Genomic DNA, 19,974 nt, shown 5'->3' with positions numbered 1-19,974 from the left:
TCTTGCGAACAAAAAATTAAACATCCCGAAACATCCTCTTCCAAATCTTCTCTTAACGTCAGCCGCTGCATCCGCCTTGACTTGTAAACGAACCGTATTCTTCAGCCGCACCACCATGGTCGGCAAAGGTGCATCCTCTCTCGTTGAATCCATTTGGGTCGATCACACTTGATCTTAGCCAAAAGGCCGAGAAGCGATGCTGCAATGGTGCAGCGGGGAGGAAGCGGGACATGGCCACGCCCATCTCGGCTTTGGTAAGTCAGGGAGACCTGAAATGCTGGGGTAGGACCCTCCCCCGACTGCAACGTCACCGAGCCTCGCCCCGATCGGCCCGATGGTGGCTCTGCTGCGGCGGAGAGTACGGCATCGCTCGTAACTCCCAAACGGTTTGTCGCAGAGCCACGTGCCTCATGTCATCGGAATCCTTGGCACGAGCCGAACGGGAGGCAGGTCTCAAATTGGCAGGTCGTGCTGCGAAATTTTCGGCTATTTTGGATTTTGGCGAAAACCTTCTTTTGCAAACCAGCACCAGGTATTTGACCCAGTCCGAACCAAAGCAGCACAGAAAGATTCTCTGGAGTCTGACGGTCAATAATCATCCCAAAAAAGTGGAAATTTCCATCCACCTTGGCGAGGGGCCCTCAAAACGTGTTGGGTTCGAAGGACGTGTGGCCCAGGTTGCTAAAATGGCTATAACTGGAGAAAGGAATGAGATCACTTCACCCAAATCGGCACGCCTATGCACAGGCTCAAAAGGGCGCTGCGTCTGGCCACTTGGTGGCGCTGCAAGCTGAAAAAAAGGGAAAACGAAATGAAACTGCACAACCAAACAATCATTAAAACAGCTACAGCTCGGCAACAGTCAGTCCGATCGACTTGAAAAGTGAGGTCTGTGAGAAATTTGAACTAAACAGCCCACCAGGGGCCGATTTTTCAAGAGCGCAAGTGACTTTTTTTTCTTTCTTTTTTTTCACACACGCACAACCCATAGCAAACATATGATGGAAGTCCTCATTCTGAACAGCTCTCTGGATCATTGAGAACCCGAAAAGTAAGCCAGAACAAACGCTTTGTATAAAAAAGGATCAGGAGAGAAAAACCATCTGTTTTTTTCAACCAGCCATTTCAGGGGAGAGCGCGAACACAGTCCTCCACTACCATAAATTATGCAGTCGAGATTCCCACATTTGGGGAATTCGTAGGGGTCAGCATGGCCGGAGTGCAATGGACGAGTGCCAGCAGGTTTCTGGCAGTCCAGATGGCATGCTTTATAGCGTTCAGGGTGAGCCAAAGCGTTGTGAACTGTTTCGATGTTAAATCCTTTATCCTCCGGCCCACCCCTAGGATGGCGAGATTATAGTCCATCTGGACCCCACCCACTGACAGGCACGGGAAAACCAGGGGGCCGGTCACGGTCCACCGGTCCCGTGCAGCGCCGCACTCCCAGAGGACGGTCTCTTCCTGATTACACCCGAGCCGTTGGCACTTTGCGTTGGCGGCCATGCCGCGGGAGTGCATAACCGCCCTGGTTGGTAGGATCTCGTGGGCCACCATCCACATCAGGTCTTTTTGCCGGTTCCAAAGTGCGGGGTGGGCTGCGTTTCTCCACGCTGTTTTTGCTTCGCTCTCAGTTAGGCCTGAAACTGGGCTCACCTTCTCCCGATCCTGCACAACAGAGATGATCTTTTTATGATCTTTTAAAATGTCCACATTTTCACTTTCTAGGTCATGTTTCTTTAAAAATTTCTTAATAAAGGCATATTCTTTTGGCAAGTTAAAGTACACTGGAGTTCTAAGATCTACTGTTAAAATTTTTAGGTAGCTTAAATACGACCCCATCCAAAACTTAACTATTGCTGCGGTCTTGTCACTGGATGGGACCGTGGCATACTTAAAATATAATTCTGTAAAATTACTCCCTAAAAAAAGGCTAAGATCTGGCAGTCCTTTGCCTCCATTTTCCTTTCGTTTCTTGACTGTTTTTCTCTTTATTCTCTCCCACCTGGAGCCCCAGAGAAAATAAAAGACAGCACGTTCCACCGCTAAAATGAAGGACCTGGGGGGGCTAAAAACAGAACACAACAATAAGAACAGAGGTAAAATCACAGCTTTAAAAACTAAAATCTTCCCCTCCATCGTCAATGTCCTTAGTCCTCACAAACCCAGTCGCTGTCTTACTTTCCCTAAAGTATCGGTCCAATTTCCTCGTACGCCACCCTCCCTATCACTTCCAGTCCTCCCATGTCTATGTCGCCCCACTGTCCAAAGAGCTGGGCCTCTGACTTGTTTTTGTTTAATTTAGAGCCTGCCACCCTCCCTATCACTTCCAGTCCTCCCATGTCTATTGGTTCCCTTTGCAGGGACCAAAATACAGCTCTCATAACCCTTTTACTCAAGAAGGGCAAAGACCCCTTAGAATGCGCCAGTTATCGGCCCATTAGTTTAATAACTACAGATGGAAACTTTAGCCCATAGACTAAGTAATTGTATAGATAAAGTCATAAACTATGACCAGTCTGGATTTCTCAAAGATCGATTTGCCTCCGATAACATCAGGCGACTTCTACATATTATACATAGGTTAGGTTCCTATCCGGCCTCCTCCGCGGTCATTTCATTGGATGCGGAGAAGGCCTTTGATAGTAGGAGCGGAGAAGGCCTTTGTCTTTGGAGTTTTCCATCATGTAGGGGCTGGACAGGGATTTATTCAAATGGTTAAAACGCTTTACAATTGCTGTTCAGCACAGGTTCTTACAGGCTCCTTAGCATCTTCCTCTTTTGCTCTTTGCCGTTATCCCCCCTTGCTTTTTACTTTATCAGAACCTAGCACAAGCAGTACGACAAACTTTATCTATACAACCAATTATCTGCGTAAATACCTCACACAAAATTTCTCTCTATGCTGATGATATTTTGCTCTTTGTTTCTAATATTTCTATGTCCGTTCCTGAGTGCTTAAGCCTTTTTGACATATTTGGTAGTTTTTCAGGTTATAAAATAAATTGGAATAAATCTGCTCTAATGCCTTTGAATGAGGCAGCTAGACAAGAATCTAATAGTTTACCTCCTCTGATTCCCATAGTCAAACAGTTCACATATTTGGGTATTACTATATTTCCCTCTATGCATCTTATTTCTAATTGTAATTATAAATTTCTCCTGAATAAGATAAAGGAGGACTTAGATAGATGGTCCTTATGTTAGCTCTTCACGGAAGAATATCTACAATTAAAATGAATGTGCTCCCCAGGGTTAATTTCCATGTTGCCTTTCCTCCGCCTGAACATTTTTTTTTTCAAGGAGCTTAATACGGCCATTTCTAGGTTTATATGGATGAAGGAAAAACCCCAGAATCCGACTTAAGACGATGCAGCGTAAGAAATTAGATGGAGGTCTGTCCTTGCCTAATTTTGAATTATATAATTTAGCCTTTCAAATAAGGGGAATCAGAATCTGGGTTAATTCAGATTCTCCGGTTCCATGGCGTGTTCTAGAAGCGAATATTATCCATCCAGTTCGATTACAGGATCTCCCCTTTTCAGGTATTTCAAAATCCTTAAAGAAAACTTATGGACCAATTATTGAATATTTACTTGATGCATGGAAAAAGGTTGAGAAAATAAGTGGACCTTTCTTATATACTAAGACAACTCCTTTATGGCATAATAACCGCACTGGCAACAAACCCTTTGTTTTTAAAACTTGGTCTGATGCTGTGTGTTCATACACTGAATGACATTTTGTGTGATAACGGCCTCAAGTCGTTTCAGGACTTAAGTGCAGAGTTTTCTTTACCTGGAATTTTTTCTATATCTAAGACTGAGGTCAGCTTTAAAGGCCTATGGCGTTCCTTGGGCCACCAATGTGCTCTCTCATCCTTTGTGGGAGTGGTGAACAGTGATACTCCTTGGTGGTTTAGTTTCTAAGATTTATAATAACTCTTACTGCAGTATACTTCTATTCCAGCTATCCACTCCTGGGAAAGGGATGGTCTTGCTCAACCTGATTGGGATGTGGTATGGACCAGATGTTTTAATTCTTCTAAAAATCTTGCACATCAGATGATACATTATAAATCATATTAATAGAGCCTATTTTCCCAGTGTATTATCAAAATGAAGGTTAGATCTGATCCTTACTGTCATTTATGTAATAAATCTACAGTAGGCTCTTACTTGCACATGTTTTGGGAATGCCCTGTGGTGGTTCCTTTTTGGGAAACTGTATGTTCTGTTCTTTCAGATTTTATGCATTTAGAGGTACCTCGAGATCCCCTACTTTTTCTATTGTTAGACAATTCCAGTCTCCAGTTGAATGTTCATCAAAAAATGACCTTATCAGCTGCAAGTACGGCTGCCCTATTTTGAAATTATGGATAGAACCATCCACTTCCATAACTTTCAGTTGGCTATCATACTTCAGAGACATTGTCTTGCTGGAAGGATGCCAGGCTCAACGGCGTAAAGGACAACACTATTCGGAGTTGGACAAATGTTGGCTGAGATGTTGCTAGAAAGGCTAAAAGTTGACATCCCTACGTATGCTTTTCTGACTTTTATCACCATCACTTTTATTTTCTTCCCTCTTTTTCTGTACAAGTGGAGCATCTGTTTGTGCATAGTTCTTCTGAACCGTGAACTGTGATTTGTTTCTGAAAGTGAATAAATCTGAATAAAAATGTTGATCATAAAAAAAAGAATCTGTTAGTTCCAAAGCTCTTCGGACAGATAAAAAGTCAGTTTTTCATTATTTTCAAATCTTTTTTTATATCTGAAATTGATTTGTGAAAATTTTCTGGTAGTTTGTGTATTGAGATCATTTTGTCCCTTGTCATGATGTGTGTTTGTGTCTTGTGATTGGTTGGTACAAGAGCGGGGATAACGGGCACCCTTGACGGACGCCGCTGTGTATGTTAACAGCTTTTGTTAAATGCCCATTTATGAGAATTTTGCTGGTTATATCGTTATACAGCAATCCCACCCATGCTAAAAACCTCCCTGGGAAACCCATTTTCTCCAGTACCTGCAATAGGTATTGGTGCGAGACCCGATCAAAAGCTTTTACAAAATCTAAATTTAGCACTATAAGGCCAATGTTTCTGTCTCTCGCAAAACAGATGATGTCCCGGATCAATATCAGACTGTCCGTGATCCTCTTCCCGGGCACAGCGCATGCTTGATCTGGGTGGATCACGTCCTTTAAAAACATGAACATGCGTGAAGCTAAAAGCTTGCTAAAAAGTTTGCAATCCAAATTTAAAAGGCTGATTGGTCTCCATGTTTTTAAGTCTGTTCTATCTCCTTTTTTATGTAAAAGCGAAACAATTCCTAGTCTAAAACTGTCAGGGAGTCAGTCCAGTCTGTCAAAGTCCTTAAAAACCATTACAATTTCTGGTGCTAAAATGTCCCAAAATTTTGAATAAAATTCCACGAGGAGGCCATCACTTTCCGGCGACTTGCCTGTTTTAAAATCCTTCATACATTTTGTAAGCTCTAAAAGAGTAAAATCTTGGGTTAAAATAGCACATTCATTATCAATTTTCTTTTCTAAATTTCCCAAAATATTTTCTATGGCTTCCTCTGTTACCTCTTTTTTGTTGTATAAATCTGCATAAAATGTTTCTACCTCTTCTAATATCTCTTCCGTATTTCTGGCTTCCTTCTCCCCATTTTTTAAATTGGTTATTACCCCTTTATTTGTTAAAATCCTCTTAAAAATATCTTGTGTATTTTTCACCTTCTTCCAGATCTTTTTCCTTACTTCTTAAAATCAACCCTTTATTTCTTTGTATTTCCAAATCAGCCATTTATTTTTTAACCTCATTTAATTCTTCATTAAAATCAAACCCTTCATTTACCAACTTAAAATACCTTTGTAATCTTTTTTGCAGTCCCAACATGCGTCTCTTTTCTTTGTTCTTTTTTCAATCCCTTTCTTTCTAAAAAACAGTCTCATCCGGTGTTTCACCATCTCCCACCACTGTGCACGTGAATCGAAAAAGTCCTGGAGGGTCTGCCATTGACTGAATTGCTCCCTGTAGTCACTAACTATCTCCTCATCCTGCAAAAGGGAGGAATTCAGTTTCCAGATCCCTCGCCCTACCATCAGTTTTGTGTTGAAAGAAATGGTGCAAGACAGCATAACGTGATCGGAAAAATACAGGGGTGTTAATATAGCATCAGTCGGCGGGCAATCGCGTACGAAAATGTAGTCAATGTGAGAGGCATTGGTGCCATCACCACTGGCCCAGGTGTTGCCCACCTCTCTTGGATGCAAAGTCTTAAAACAGTCAGTTAATTTAAAATCCTTAACTAAACTTTGCATTAAAACTGATATCTTGTCAAATCTAAAATCTGCCCCCACCCTCTTCCTATCAGTCTTGGCTAAAACACAGTTAAAATCTCCCCCTACCACTAATGGTAAGGCATGGGAATGATGTGGAAGTAAAGTTTGTTTGTGTTGAACTTTTCCTCACAAATGGTAATTCAAAGTGCTTTACATAAAAGAAGGTAAAATAATCATGAAGAGCAATAATAACAAAAATAAAACAAGCAATTTTAAAAACATAAAACAAGCAATTTTAAAACATTGGAAATTATTTAAAAATTGACTTATTTAAAATTAATTTAAAACAGTTAAAAATAGAAAATGATTTTACATAGAATACAGTGAATATGTAAAATACAGTGCAATCAATTCGATCTTGACTGGAAACAAAACATCTAATTCTTGCAATGTTTTTTAGATGATAGTATGCTGATTTAGTTACTGCTTTGACATGACTACTGAAACTAAGGTCTGTCGCCAGAATCACACCAAGATTCCTGACTTGATTTTTAGTTGTTTGTCCCCTTGAGTCAAGGTATGCATTCACCTTGAGAACTTCATCTTTGTTTCCAAATGCAATAACTTCAGTTTTTTCCTTGTTTAACTGAAGAAAGTTCTGGCACATCCAACTATTAATTTCATCAATACATTGGGGCTGTAGTCATTTGGCGATAAGGCTAGGTAATTCTGGGTATCATCAGCATAGCTGTGATAGGCAATTTGGTTCTTTCTCATTATCTGACTTAGTGGGAGCATATACAGGCTAAACAAGAGCGGTGCCAGAATTGAGCCTTGTGGGACTCCGCATGTCATGGACGTCCACTTAGACTTATGCTCTCCTAGACTCACATAATAACCTCTGCCTTCTAAGTATGACCTTATGCTCTTTTAGTATCATATAAGAAAGCCTGACCCAGTTTTCCAGTCTCTCTAGTAGTATGTTATGATCGACAATGTCAAACGCAGCACTGAGATCTAGCAATACCAGCACTGATATTTTGCCAAGAGTCAGAATTTAAGCAAATATCATTTATTATCTTAATGAGCGCTGTCTCTGTGCTGTGATGCAGTCGGAAACCAGATTGAAAATTGTCCAGGTATCCCTTTGAGTTTAAGTATTTGTTCAGCTGATTAAAAACTACCTTTTCTATAATTTTGCCTATAAAAGGAAGATTAGATATAGGTCTATAATTGCTCAAAATGGTGTTATCAAGATTGCTCTTTTTCAGGAGGGGCTTTACAACTGCAGTTTTTAGGGGAGTTTGGAAATGTCCCAGAAAGAAGTGAGGTGTTCACCACTTCTAAGAGATCTGCTTCTAAACAGTTAAGCACACTTTTGAAAAAAGATGTGGGAAGTGTGTCAAAATAGCAGGTTGACGATTTTAGGTGCTGCTATTTCTTCCAAAATTTTGCTATCAATTGCTTCAAAAATAGACATAGTATCTTTTTGATTTTGCGTCCAGATCTGTCTGACCTCTGCATTACTGGAGGATGTGCTAATCGCCTTCCTGATATTAATGATCTTCTCAGAAAAGAAGGAAGCAAACTCATTGCATTTGCTGTTTGAGAGCATTTCACTGGGAATCTGACCTTGGGGGGTTTGTCAGTCTCTCAACAGTGGCAAAAAGAGTACAAGTGTTGTTTTAAGTTACTGTTTATAAGGTTTGAGAAGAAATTCTGTCTAGCTGTGGCTATTTTCACATTAAAAGCATGAAGGCTGTCTTTATAGATGCTATAGTGAATTTCAAGTTTCGTCTTCCGCCACATCCGCTCGGCTTTTCTGCATTGTCTTTTCATAGTCTGAACAGCTATTGATCTTCTCCAAACTGATTTCTGTCTGTTTGTTTTCTTACTGACTATTATTGGAGCAATATCATCTATAACATTCTTAACTTTTGAGTTAAAGGAATCAAGGAGAATATCAACAGAGTCTGCAGAAATGCTTGGTGTTAGAGATATAGCCTCCATAAACCACACACTAGTGTTCTCGTTAATGCATCTCCTTCTGACAGAGACTGATCTAGATTCAGTGGTAGCAGAGATCAATATATCAAAGAAAATACAGAAGTGATCAGATAGTGCTACATCCTTAATAACAATGGATGAAATGTTTAGACCCCTACTGATGATTAAATCTAGAGTGTGTCCACCTTTGTGTGTGGGTCCATGCACATTCTGAATCAGGTCAAAAGTGTTTAGAACCGTTATCATTTATTTTATAATTTTGTTTTCTGCATTATCTATATGAATATTAAAATCCCCTGCAATCCCCTGCAATAGTCATAGTCAAAAACAGTCAAACTCTGAGGAAATCATTGATAGCATTTCTGTGACCTCTTCAACAAAGGCTGGAGAGTATTTTTTGGAGGCCTGTAAATAATGATAAACAGAATGCGTGGAGCACCTTTCAGCACAATCCCTAGATATTCAAAAGACAAGTACTGACCAAATGACACTTGCTTGCATTGATAGACATCTTTAAATAGAGCAGCTACGCCTCCACCTCTCCTAACAGTCCTGCAGACACTCATGAAAGTAAAGTTAGGAGGGGCTGCTTCATTGAGGACTGTTGCACTGCAGCTGTCTTGTAGCCATGTTTCATTTAGAAACATAAAATCCAGATTGTTTGTGGTTATAAAGTCATTGATTAGAAATGATTTATTTTTTAGTGAGCGAATGTTTAAAAATGCTAACTTGATGGCAGTACTTTGTGTCTTTACATCAATCTTAGTTTGATGCATTATAGGCCGCAGATTAGATGAGTTTGCCCTTGAGCTTGAAAAGACCTTAGACTTTCTATCACGTGATTAAACTAAAATAGAGAAAGCTACAGGCACACTGGGTTCCCGCTTGTTCTGTAAACATTTGTGAATGTTGCTGCTATTATAGCGGGGACCCGACACATATCACTGAGAGCTGCTATCAGTTGTTTTTTGGTTCACCTACAGCAGATGGAGGGTTTGGGCCCTGGCGTTGTTGCAGCGGTCGGAGAGCTCTCACAGGAGCAGGGCCCACAGGCTTTGGTGGTTCACCTACAGCAGATGTTTTTTTGGTGATATTTGCGGGCTTGCAGCGAATGAGTGAGAGAGTTTAGTCCCAGCATACACCAATTCCTCCATTTTCTGTGAGAAGCACAGAAGTGGAGATGCTGGAGAGAGGGATAATGTGTCCGGTGAGAGGGGCTGTGTCTCTGGTGTTTCCAGTGACTGTGATATGTTGTCTTGGCTTCCCTGGCTTCCCTGGCTGTTTTCCAGAAGGTCGTCCTTGGGTGCTGAGTCTTGTATCTGTTTTGATACATCACAGTCTGTCTGTGATGAGCTCTGTGGGCAGGGCTCAGTCGGGATAGTTTCCATGAGCAGTGCTTGTTATGGCTGGATGGTGTTATCAGTGTCCTTGTGGGATATGTCAACCACATGATGACTCGGACCTGGTGTGTGTGTGCTGAATGATTTGACATACTCTGTTGAAGGATGGCGTAAGGAGAAGTAGATATTGTTCTTAAGCACTCTAGCTCCAAGTTTGTTAGGGTGGAGGCCATCCGGTTTAAACAGTTGTCTATGGCCCCAGAACAGATTGAAGTTGTCGATGAAATTCACTCCTTTTATATTGCAAGATCTTTTTAGCCATGTTTTTCAGCCCAAGCAACCGTGAAAACATATTTGTTCCCCTTGCTGGAAGTGGTCCACTGATGAACGACTGAACTTTGAGTCTTTGAAGTGTTTCAAAGAGTTCACTGAAGTCCTTCTTAAGGAGTTCTGACTGCTCTTTCCGAGTATCATTCTTCCCCACATGGATGATGATTCGATTTGCGGTCTTGTGCTTCATCAGAATGTTCTGAAGTTCCTTGTTCACATCAGAAGCCGTTGCTTGAGGAAGGCAGCATGTTGTTGTAGTCCTGCTACTGATGTTTCTGATAATAGAGTCACCCACTATCAGAGTCCTGGGCTCGGCTGCGCTCTGAGCTGAATGCCGCTGTCTGCTTAACCTTAAACGCCTGTTAGTAGCACTGTTAGCTGCTGGCTGATCCGATACATGTTTAATCACATTTGTGGATTCCTCACCCGCATTCATTAATGCTTCAAATCTGTTCTCAAGATGTATAGGGGGTGGTAGAATACCAGTATTCACAAGCCTTGTCATAGTCGAATCTGGGGTAGAGGATGCTACGGCAGCAATACGAGAAACTCGTGACAATCTGATTTCTCGTGTTCCTTTGGGTCTCGCTCCCTGTTTGTGCCATCGATTAGTGTAGTGATCAGTTTCGGCTTGTTCCTCTACGTTTGGTATAAACTGTTGAGATTCAGAAGATTCATGGGACTCATCGGCTGTATGCTGAGAGGGTCCATGACGACCACAATCCACTGTAGAAGCTTGCAGCAGTTCATGCAACAAGTATATTCAACAGGAGGCATTTTCTCTCTCTTCTGTTTGAATGTAGGCAGTTGTTGTTCCCGTCTCCGGAATGTAAGCTGCTGGCAGTGGGAGGCAAAGTCTTCTTTTTGTAGTACAATTCCAGTCCCAAAGAGTTTTTAGTTTTAGTGTTTGTGCCAAAAATCTGTTGTTTGAGCACTGTGCTGATCTGCTGAAGTAAAAATCTTAGAAAACTCTGAGAAAAGTACAGAAATAAGAAGCAAAGCACAGAGCAGTAAGCTAGAATGTCCGAACGGTAGCAAAGCCGGAACGGTAGTCTTTTTCTCCCTCCCCAGCATGTGGGACTGCAGTTCCTCTAAAAGCTCATACCTATCGTTTTTACCTGTAAAACCGTACACATTTAAAACTTTAAAATCTCTATCTAAAAAGGTCATATTCACTAAAATAGCCCGCCCATCTCTTACCACCGTGCTCCCCTTCACCAGGATGTGGGGGTTATTTATTAAAATCGCCACTCCATCATTTTTATTAAAATTGGACCCGCTCCATATGGAGGGTCCCGGCGTCCAAAGCTCCTCCCACCTCCTGTAACTAGATAAAAAAGGTAAAGCACACTCTTGTAGTAAAAAAAATCTGACTTTTGAGATTTTAGAAAGGATAAAATATTATGTGCTCTGACCATGGACCTCACACTTCTTACATTTATTGTCGAAATTGTGAGGGCCATGATGAATAAATTAGGTAAAAAAAGCATGAGCTTAAAAAGGAACTAAACATTTTATTTAAAAGACTACAAAGTTTATTTAAATCAAAAAGTCTCTTGTGACACCTGCTCCTCTCTAATAGAGATAATATTTTTTTCAGGAGGGGGGGGGGTGCCCACCGCCTTAGGATCCGCAGAGAAAATCTCTTGCGGCTCCTTTGGCGATGACGTTCTTAGCTGTATTTGCAGAAACGAAACCTCATTCGGGGAGGCTGAGGGCCACACCCTGTCTCCCTCCTCATTACTTAAACCGGTGGACCTCAACTTTTTCTCCTCTGTTTGACACAGAGGAGACCCCGCAGGTCTTTTCTGCAACTGAGCATTTGGTAACCAATCTAGAGTTGTTCAGCCTAAACTGTTTGAAGCATTTTGCTCAGTTTCTAGATCAGGTGCTGTTTCCAAAGAGGAGGGGGTCGATTCATCTGACTCCTTCTCCTCTTCACTTACTTTATCCTCTTAAGAACAGATAAGAACTGATACTACACTTGATCTTAGCCAAAAGGCCGAGAAGCGATGCTACTATGGTGCAGTGGGGAGGAAGCAGGACACGGGAATTGGCTGGTCGCTCTGGTGAAATGTTGTAGAAGAGCTTCTTTTGCAAACCAACACCAGGTATTTGGCCCAGTCCGAACCAAAGCAGCACAGAAAGATTCTTTGGAGTCTGACGGTCAATAATCATACAAAAAAGTGGAAATTTCCATCCACCTTGGTGAGAGGCCCTCAAACGTTCGAAGGTCGTGTGGCCCAGGTTGCAAAAATGGCTATAACTCCAGAGAGGAATGAGATCACTTCACCCAAATCGGCACGCCTATGCACGGGCTAAGTCTGTGGTCGGGAGAGAAAGGGCGCTGCGACTGGCCACTTGGTGGCGCTGTAAGGTGAAACAAAAGGAAAAGGAAATGAAAAAGGACAACCAAACAATCATGAAAACAGCTACAGCTCGGCAACAGATTTGAACTAAACCGCCCACCAGTTGAAGTGACTTTTTTTTCTTTTCTTTTTTTCCACACACGCACAACCCATACCAAGCATATGACGGAAGTCCTCATTCTGGATCACTGAGAAACTGAAAAGTAAGCCAGAACAAACGCTTTGTATAAAAAAGGATCAGTAGAGAAAATCCATCTGCTTTTTTCAACCAGGACTTTCAGGGGAGAGCGCGAAGGGCAGTCCCCCACTACCATAAATTATGCAGTGGAGATTCCCACATTTGGGGAATTCGCAGGGGTCAGCATGGCCGGAGTACAATGGACGAGCCTCACCCTGGGTGAACCGCCTTCTTGATCATGGTGTCGCCCCTGGCAGGTAAATATGAAGGCCCAGGCGGCCAGTCAGAGGTACCATTTCCGTCTCTACCGTCCTCATCAACGGTGAATCCCCGCCCCTAGCAAAGCCTGTACAACCTTAAACCTAGCCCCCCAATTCTCTTGTGCACTATTTCTCCTGAAAAATCGAATGCCCAGAATCTTCATCCCATCAGGACACAGGCTGTATCCATCTGGCACAATTGTTCTCCCTGCCCACTGTCCTACAAACATTGCAGAAGATTTACTCACATTTATCCGAGCTCCAGAGACCTCACAAAACCGCTGCAGGATTCTGTCTGCCACCACAAAAGCCACCTTTGCACTTATCCCCCTACCACCAGGCAAATGCACACCCGTCAAGGACGGGGCCGCTCGTAGTGCCGTCACAAGGGGCTCCAGTGACAGAATGTAGAGCAGGGGGGACAAGGGACATCCCTGCCTTACCCCTCCCTGCTGCTCGATTAACTCTGAGTAAAATCCATTCACCCCAACTCTACTCATCGCTCGGGTGTACAGCAACTTTACCCAGGCCCTGAAAACTGGACCAAACCTTAATCGCTCCAGGACTGACGTTAGAAAGGCATGATTTACCCTATCAAATGCCTTCTCCTGGTTCAAACTTAAGATAGATAAAGGTAGCTGCCGTTGTTCTGCCCAGCTGATGATGTCCCTCACCAAGGCTAGATTCAAACTCCAAAAGGCTCTATAAAACCCCACAACTGGAAGGCCATCATTTCCAGGAGCCTTATCCTTTTTAAATGAGTACAAAGCTTTGACTCTACTTTATAATCCTGAAGAGTTAAAGATTATTGGCCTCCAATTTGCAACACTCTCCTTCTTCCGTCCAAAACATCTATCAACCCCTCCAGAAAACCCCTAGACGCTGGATTTAAAGAACCCCTACTGCTGAAAAGCCCCCTGTAGAAACCAGCAGCTATCTGCAATATTCCCTCTACAGAGTATTCTACTCCCTCCCTTCCTCGTAGGCCCTCAATACAGCTGCGCTGCTGCTGTCTCCGTACTGTGGAAAAGAAAGAACTACGCAACACTCATCCAATTCGTCCAAACGTTTCTGGGTTCTTGGCCACAACAGGAAGGTTTTAGCCCCCCCCTGTAAAAGTCTTTTATGACTCCCTGTAGAAAACTGCTCTGTTCCACCCTACGAGTATTCAGTACTCAATGCTCCCTCAGACCACAACAGCTGCGCTCCTCTAAACATTTGCGGATCTGAGCACGTTTGTGCTCTGCTTTTGCAATCCCCCAGCAACGGCAAAAGAGAGAAACTCTCTCCTTCACTCCCTCCCACCAAGCTGCTTGTGAATCAAACAGACCCCTCAGGTTTTTCCAACCAGCTATCAACCTTTGAAGTACTTCGTAAAAAGTTCTATCTTTTAAATAGGAGGTATTGAATCTCCAGACTCCCCTGCCTCTCTTCAAACCCCCTACCTCTACCCCAACTCCTACCAAACAGTGATCTGTGCACCACATAGGCTGTTGGATGTAATTTATGACCTTCATATGGTCAGGTAAAAAAAAACATAATCCAGGTGTGATGCCTCCTGCCTATTATTTCTCCATGTACAGGTCCTTCTCAAAAAATTAGCATATTGTGAAAAAGTTCATTATTTTCCATAATGTAACGATAAAAATTTAACTTTCATATATTTTAGATTCATTGCACACCAACTGAAATATTTCAGGTCTTTATTTGTTTTAATACTGATGATTTTGGCATACAGCTCATGAAAACCCCAAATTCCTATCTCAAAAAATTAGCATATTTCATCCGACCAATAAAAGAAAAGTGTTTTTAATACAAAAAAGTCAACCTTCAAATAATTATGTTCAGTTATGCACTCAATACTTGGTCGGGAATCCTTTTGCAGAAATGACTGCTTCAATGCGGCGTGGCATGGAGGCAATCACCTGTGGCACTTCTGAGGTGTTATGGAGGCCCAGGATGCTTCGTTAGCGGCCTTAAGCTCATCCAGAGTGTTGGATCTTGCGTCTCTCAACTTTCTCTTCACAATATCCCACAGATTCTCTATGGGGTTCAGGTCAGGAGAGTTGGCAGGCCAATTGAGCACAGTAATACCATGGTCAGTAAACCATTTACCAGTGGTTTTGGCACTGTGAGCAGGTGCCAGGTCGTGCTGAAAAACGAAATCTTCATCTCCATAAAGCTTTTTCAGCAGATGGAAGCATGAAGTGCTCCAAAATCTCCTGATAGCTAGCTGCATTGACCCTTTCCCTGGTTAAAAACACAGTGGACCAACACCAACAGCTGACATGGCATCCCAGACCATCACTGACTGTGGGTATTTGACACTGGACTTCAGGCATTTTGGCATTTCCTTCTCCCCAGTCTTCCTCCAGACTCTGGCACCTTGATTTCCAAATGACATGCAAAATTTGCTTTCATCTGAAAAAAGTACTTTGGACCACTGAGCAACAGTCCAGTGCTGCTTCTCTGTAGCCCAGGTCAGGCGCTTCTGCCGCTTTTATGGTTCAAAAGCACCCGCCTGTGCAAGGTGGCTCTGGATGTTTCTACTCCAGACTCAGTCCACTGCTTCCGCATGTCCCCCAAGGTCTGGAATTGGTCCTTCTCCACAATCTTCCTCAGGGTCCGGTCACCTCTTCTCGTTGTGCAGCGTTTTTTGCCACACTTTTTCCTTCCCACAGACTTCCCACTGAGGTGCCTTGATACAGCACTCTGGGAACAGCCTATTCGTTCAGAAATTTCTTTCTGTGTCTTACCCTCTCGCTTGAGGGTGTCAATGATGGCCTTCTGGACAGCAGTCAGGTCGGCAGTCTTACCCAGGATTTCGGTTTTGAGTAATGAACCAGGCTGGGAGTTTTTAAAAGCCTCAGGAATCTTTTGCAGGTGTTTAGAGTTAATTAGTTGATTCAGATGATTAGGTTAATAGCTCGTTTAGAGAACCTTTTCATGATATGCTAATTTTTTGAGATAGGAATTTTGGGTTTTCATGAGCTGTATGCCAAAATCATCAGTATTAAAACAATAAAAGACCTGAAATATTTCAGTTGGTGTGCAATGAATCTAAAATATATGAAAGTTTAATTTTTATCATTACATTATGGAAAATAATGAACTTTTTCACAATATGCTAATTTTTTGAGAAGGACCTGTATAGGTTGGTTCTAAACCACCCACTAACCTAAATGAATCCCGAAGAGAAAAATTTGTCACCAGCTGCGCTAAGTCCTTTCCAGAAGCATTGTCTAGTGACACATTGAAATCCCCCCTAAAACCACCAACCGGTTGGTAAAGAGGACGGGAGCTAGGTCATCTAGAAAACCCTCCCTTTCTCCTAACTTACTCGGCGCATAAACATTCACAAACCGAAAAGCCACCCCCCTCCATCTGACATCCGCCACTATCACCCTCCCCGGCCTAATCACATTAGTGGATTCAATCACAAACTCCCCTGAGTAAAACAAAATCCCCACCCCATCCGCCCTCACATTTCCCACTCCCCAAACTGAAGGCCCCAGCCCCCATCCCACAGAAAATAATTGTACATCACTGTACCTTTGTAAATGGCACTCTTGCAAAAATTAAACATCAAAAGGTAACCTTTTTAAAGAAATAAAGACTGCAGTCCTTCGCTGTAGCATTTTGATCCCTCTTACATTCAGAGTAGCCACTCTTAAACAACCCATTAAAATAATTGCTAATTAATGTAACACAAAACAAAAATTTTCCTGAATAAAACCTTAGATACTCTCCTTCCTTCTTGATATCCCCTTTCCCCTCCCCTTTCCCTTTCTTGTGAGTACCTCAGCCCATTCCCCCACTTGTTTGTCATCCTGCCCCTCATCCTCCCTCTCTTCTAAACCTCCCCTCCCAGGTTTTCCCAAGGCCACATGGCCCTTTTCACAAATTCTCCCCTCTTTTGCTCCACATCCGTTTTCCCTTTCAGCCTCCACTTCCACCCTCCCAGGGATCTCCTCTTCTTGGACCACTTTCTCCCAGTCCTGAACAGGAGCTAGCTCCTGTAAAAGAGATGAGCTTAAAAGTCCTACCCTACTACACTTGCGCTCCCTTTCCTGGCTCTCGGTGTCCTCAGTGAGCCGCCGTCGAGGTTGTCCTTGTGCTACCTCCATCGGTTCACTTGATACATCGTCCTGCTGAGGCCGATTCTCTCCTCCTACTGAAGCAGACTGCCCTTCCCTTAAGTTCATGGGCCTAGTTGTCAGATCTCTCTGAGACTCAAAGATCCCAGATAACACCTCTGTCACATCTATCTCTGACCATTCCTGGGATGGCGCCAGTTGTCGCACACTCTCCTCATCTCTCACTTCCTCCCTGGAATTGCCCAGTACTTCACCCCTACAGCCTTTTGTTTCTCTTGCCCCCTGATCTGCACTCGAAGGTCCTGCTTCCTGGCTCTCCATCTCTGCAGGTAAGCTTGTAAGCAGAGATTCAAGATCTACCTGCAGGTCATGACCTTCTCTAAAGAGGCTGGCAAAGGATTTCTTTCTGGTTGGACATGCACAGAACAGATGGTCCACCCCACCACATAGGCTGCATCTTTTAGGTTCGGTGCAAGCTGAAGCAATATGGTCTGTTGACTCACACAAGCGACAACGTTGGCCAGTACAGTCAGTCTTAATGTGACCTCGAGCCCCACATCTTCTGCAATACAGCGGCTGCCCCGGATAATGGAGGAAGCCTCGGTTGGACCCGATGAAAAAGGACCCCGGGGGGTGGATAAGGCCCCCAGGGGATGCTGGATCAGCCCTTAGCTTGACTAAGTATCTCTTACCATTCCAGATGCCATACTGGTCCTTCAGTCGTTCCCCCCCTTTCACAGCCTCACAGTACCTTGCCAAAAAAGTTAGAACATCTCCATCCTCCACAAAGGGGTTGTAAAGGTGGATCACCAATGGTAAATAATCCTGTGCAAAGGCTGGATGAAGATGCAGACCCCTCAGCAAACAGTGATCTTTTATCTTTTCCCACTCCTCAAAAAAGGCAACACAGTCTCTCAGTTGAAAAAAGGTCAAGTCCATGAACCCAGAAGAAGATAAATCCTGAAGACAAAAGATCAGGGATGCAGGAATTCCAAAAACTCCTCTTAAAAAATAGACAACGACAATATCCCGTCCAAACCTCTTCTTAATCTCCATTTCAGCTTCCTTCTTCACTTGAAATCTGACAGTATTTTTCAGCCGCACCATCATGGTCGGCAACGGAGTCTCTTCTCTTGAAGTGTCCATTTGATAAGAACAGATTTATTTTTTTTTTTTTTTTTGGTAGGGGACGTATCAGATATTAAACTGATAAGAACAGATTTTTTTTTCCTTTTATTTACAATATTTTTCCACTTCACCCAACAAAAACATGTATTTCTCTTTTTCCATCCTTATTTTCCACATTTTAGTTTCCATTAACACTTTGTATTTCAACTCATACCACAACTGTTTTGATGTTCTACCTTCTTTTTTTCTTTTTTACTTGAGCATTTCTTTCTTCCCATAATATCTCTTTACCAATACTTATTATGCACCAAATTATTTTCCCTTTTTTAAACTGTACCAACCCTTCTCCTCTTATAATTAAGTCAGGATTCAAAACAATATCTATTATTACTAACCTTAACAATTGTTGTGTTCTTTTCCAAAAACAATGAGCTAAATAACATTCCCAAAAAACATGTTGCAGAGTCTCAACCCATGGACAACCTCTAGGACAACTTCTAATACATGTGGATCCTTGATTATATAATCTTTCTCTCACCGGCAATCTATTCAATGCTGCCAGCCAATTCAAATCCTTCCTCTCATTACTTAAATCTTTATGTTGAATACATTCCCACTTAATTTTTTTCTTTCTCAATTCTGCTTTTTGTGTTACTACCATTTTTACTTTTAAATCTTGATATAATTGTTTATGATTTTTTAGTAACTCTTCCTTTATACACCCAGGATGTGCTCTTAAAAACAAAATTAACTTTTCATATTGCCAAGGTCTACTCTCAGCCTTTGGTCCTCTATTGTCTAAGGGAACAATTTTCCTTAATGGCAAAGCTGCCCACAATTTTACAAAATACGTAGCTTTATGCTGCACATTGTCTATTAGTATCTTACATAAAAAACAAACATACAGTACTTCTAACTTTAAAGGAATACACACCACCTCTCTACCTCCCTCTTCTACCTCTAGGTACATCTGTTCCCTCTTAAAAGGTTCGTACTTCCCTCCCCATATAAATGAAAAGACCAACCTAGTCAAAATTAATTTACTTTTGGTAGGAATTGGAAAGATTAGGGCCAAGTAAATCAAACTAGACAACAGGTCTATCTTAACTACTAACCCCTTCCCCGTAATGCTAAGCTTTCTGCACTTCTTCTGCGAATCTTTATGATAAAATTTAACCCCCAAAATTTTTATCCCCGTAGGACACACCAAAAAAATGTACCTCACCTCTTTCCTTCCTTTCCATTTTCCACAATACATTAATGTTGATTTGGCATGGTTTATGGCCGAGCCAGTAGCTGCACAATACATTCCCAATATTTGTACAATTTTCTCCAGCCCTCTATCTGTAGATATAAATACAGTTGTATCGTCTGCATACTGAGATACTTTTACCTGTTCACTCAAACCTCCTGGAATGTGTACTCCCTCAATGTGTTGCTCATTCCTTATTCTTTCTGCCAAAGGCTTTATAAACAAGACATATAACAATGGAGACAGTGGACATCCCTGCCTCACTCCACCCCTTTGTTCAGTCGGCTCACTCAAAAACCCATTTATCTTCACCCTACTATATACTTTATTATATAGGACCTTTACCCATGAAATAAACCTTTCCCCAACATTCATTTTCTCTAACACTTTAAATAAAAATTCATGATTAACCCTATCAAAGGCTTTCTCCTGGTCTAGACTCAGTATGCATAAAGGCAGATCCCTCTCCTCCACCCAGCTAATGATATCTCTTATGAGTAATAGATTCAAAAAGCCAGACCTTCCCTTAACCCCACAAGTTTGATCTGGGTTCACTAATACTGCCATCACCTCCCGTAACCTATTTGTTAAACATTTGCTTAAAATTTTATAATCAGTTGTTAATACATTTATTGGTCTCCAATTTCTAATATTTTTTTTTCACCTTTCTTGTGGATTAAGTGTATAACCCCAGTGCCCGTAGACCCAATTAGCTTACCTGTCTTATA

At 42.2% G+C, this 19,974-nt stretch overlaps 1 non-coding gene and 2 pseudogenes across 1 annotated transcript; all 3 read right to left on the bottom strand.

The window, feature by feature from the left end:
- Positions 1–1,126: 1,126 nt before the first annotated feature.
- On the bottom strand, positions 1,127–1,265 carry LOC122142054 (annotated as a pseudogene).
- A 10,603-nt stretch (positions 1,266–11,868) lies between these two features.
- LOC122142111 lies at positions 11,869–11,976 on the bottom strand (annotated as a pseudogene).
- A 633-nt stretch (positions 11,977–12,609) lies between these two features.
- Positions 12,610–12,774, bottom strand: LOC122142049. Its single transcript, XR_006158308.1, has one exon. It is a non-coding gene; the product is annotated as a U1 spliceosomal RNA (small nuclear RNA).
- Positions 12,775–19,974: the final 7,200 nt, after the last annotated feature.

The sequence above is a fragment of the Cyprinus carpio genome, chromosome B23, assembly GCF_018340385.1.
Source record: "Cyprinus carpio isolate SPL01 chromosome B23, ASM1834038v1, whole genome shotgun sequence".
Taxonomy (NCBI): domain Eukaryota; kingdom Metazoa; phylum Chordata; class Actinopteri; order Cypriniformes; family Cyprinidae; genus Cyprinus; species Cyprinus carpio.
Note: the sequence above shows the minus strand (reverse complement) of the source record. Positions and strands in the feature narration are given on the sequence as shown.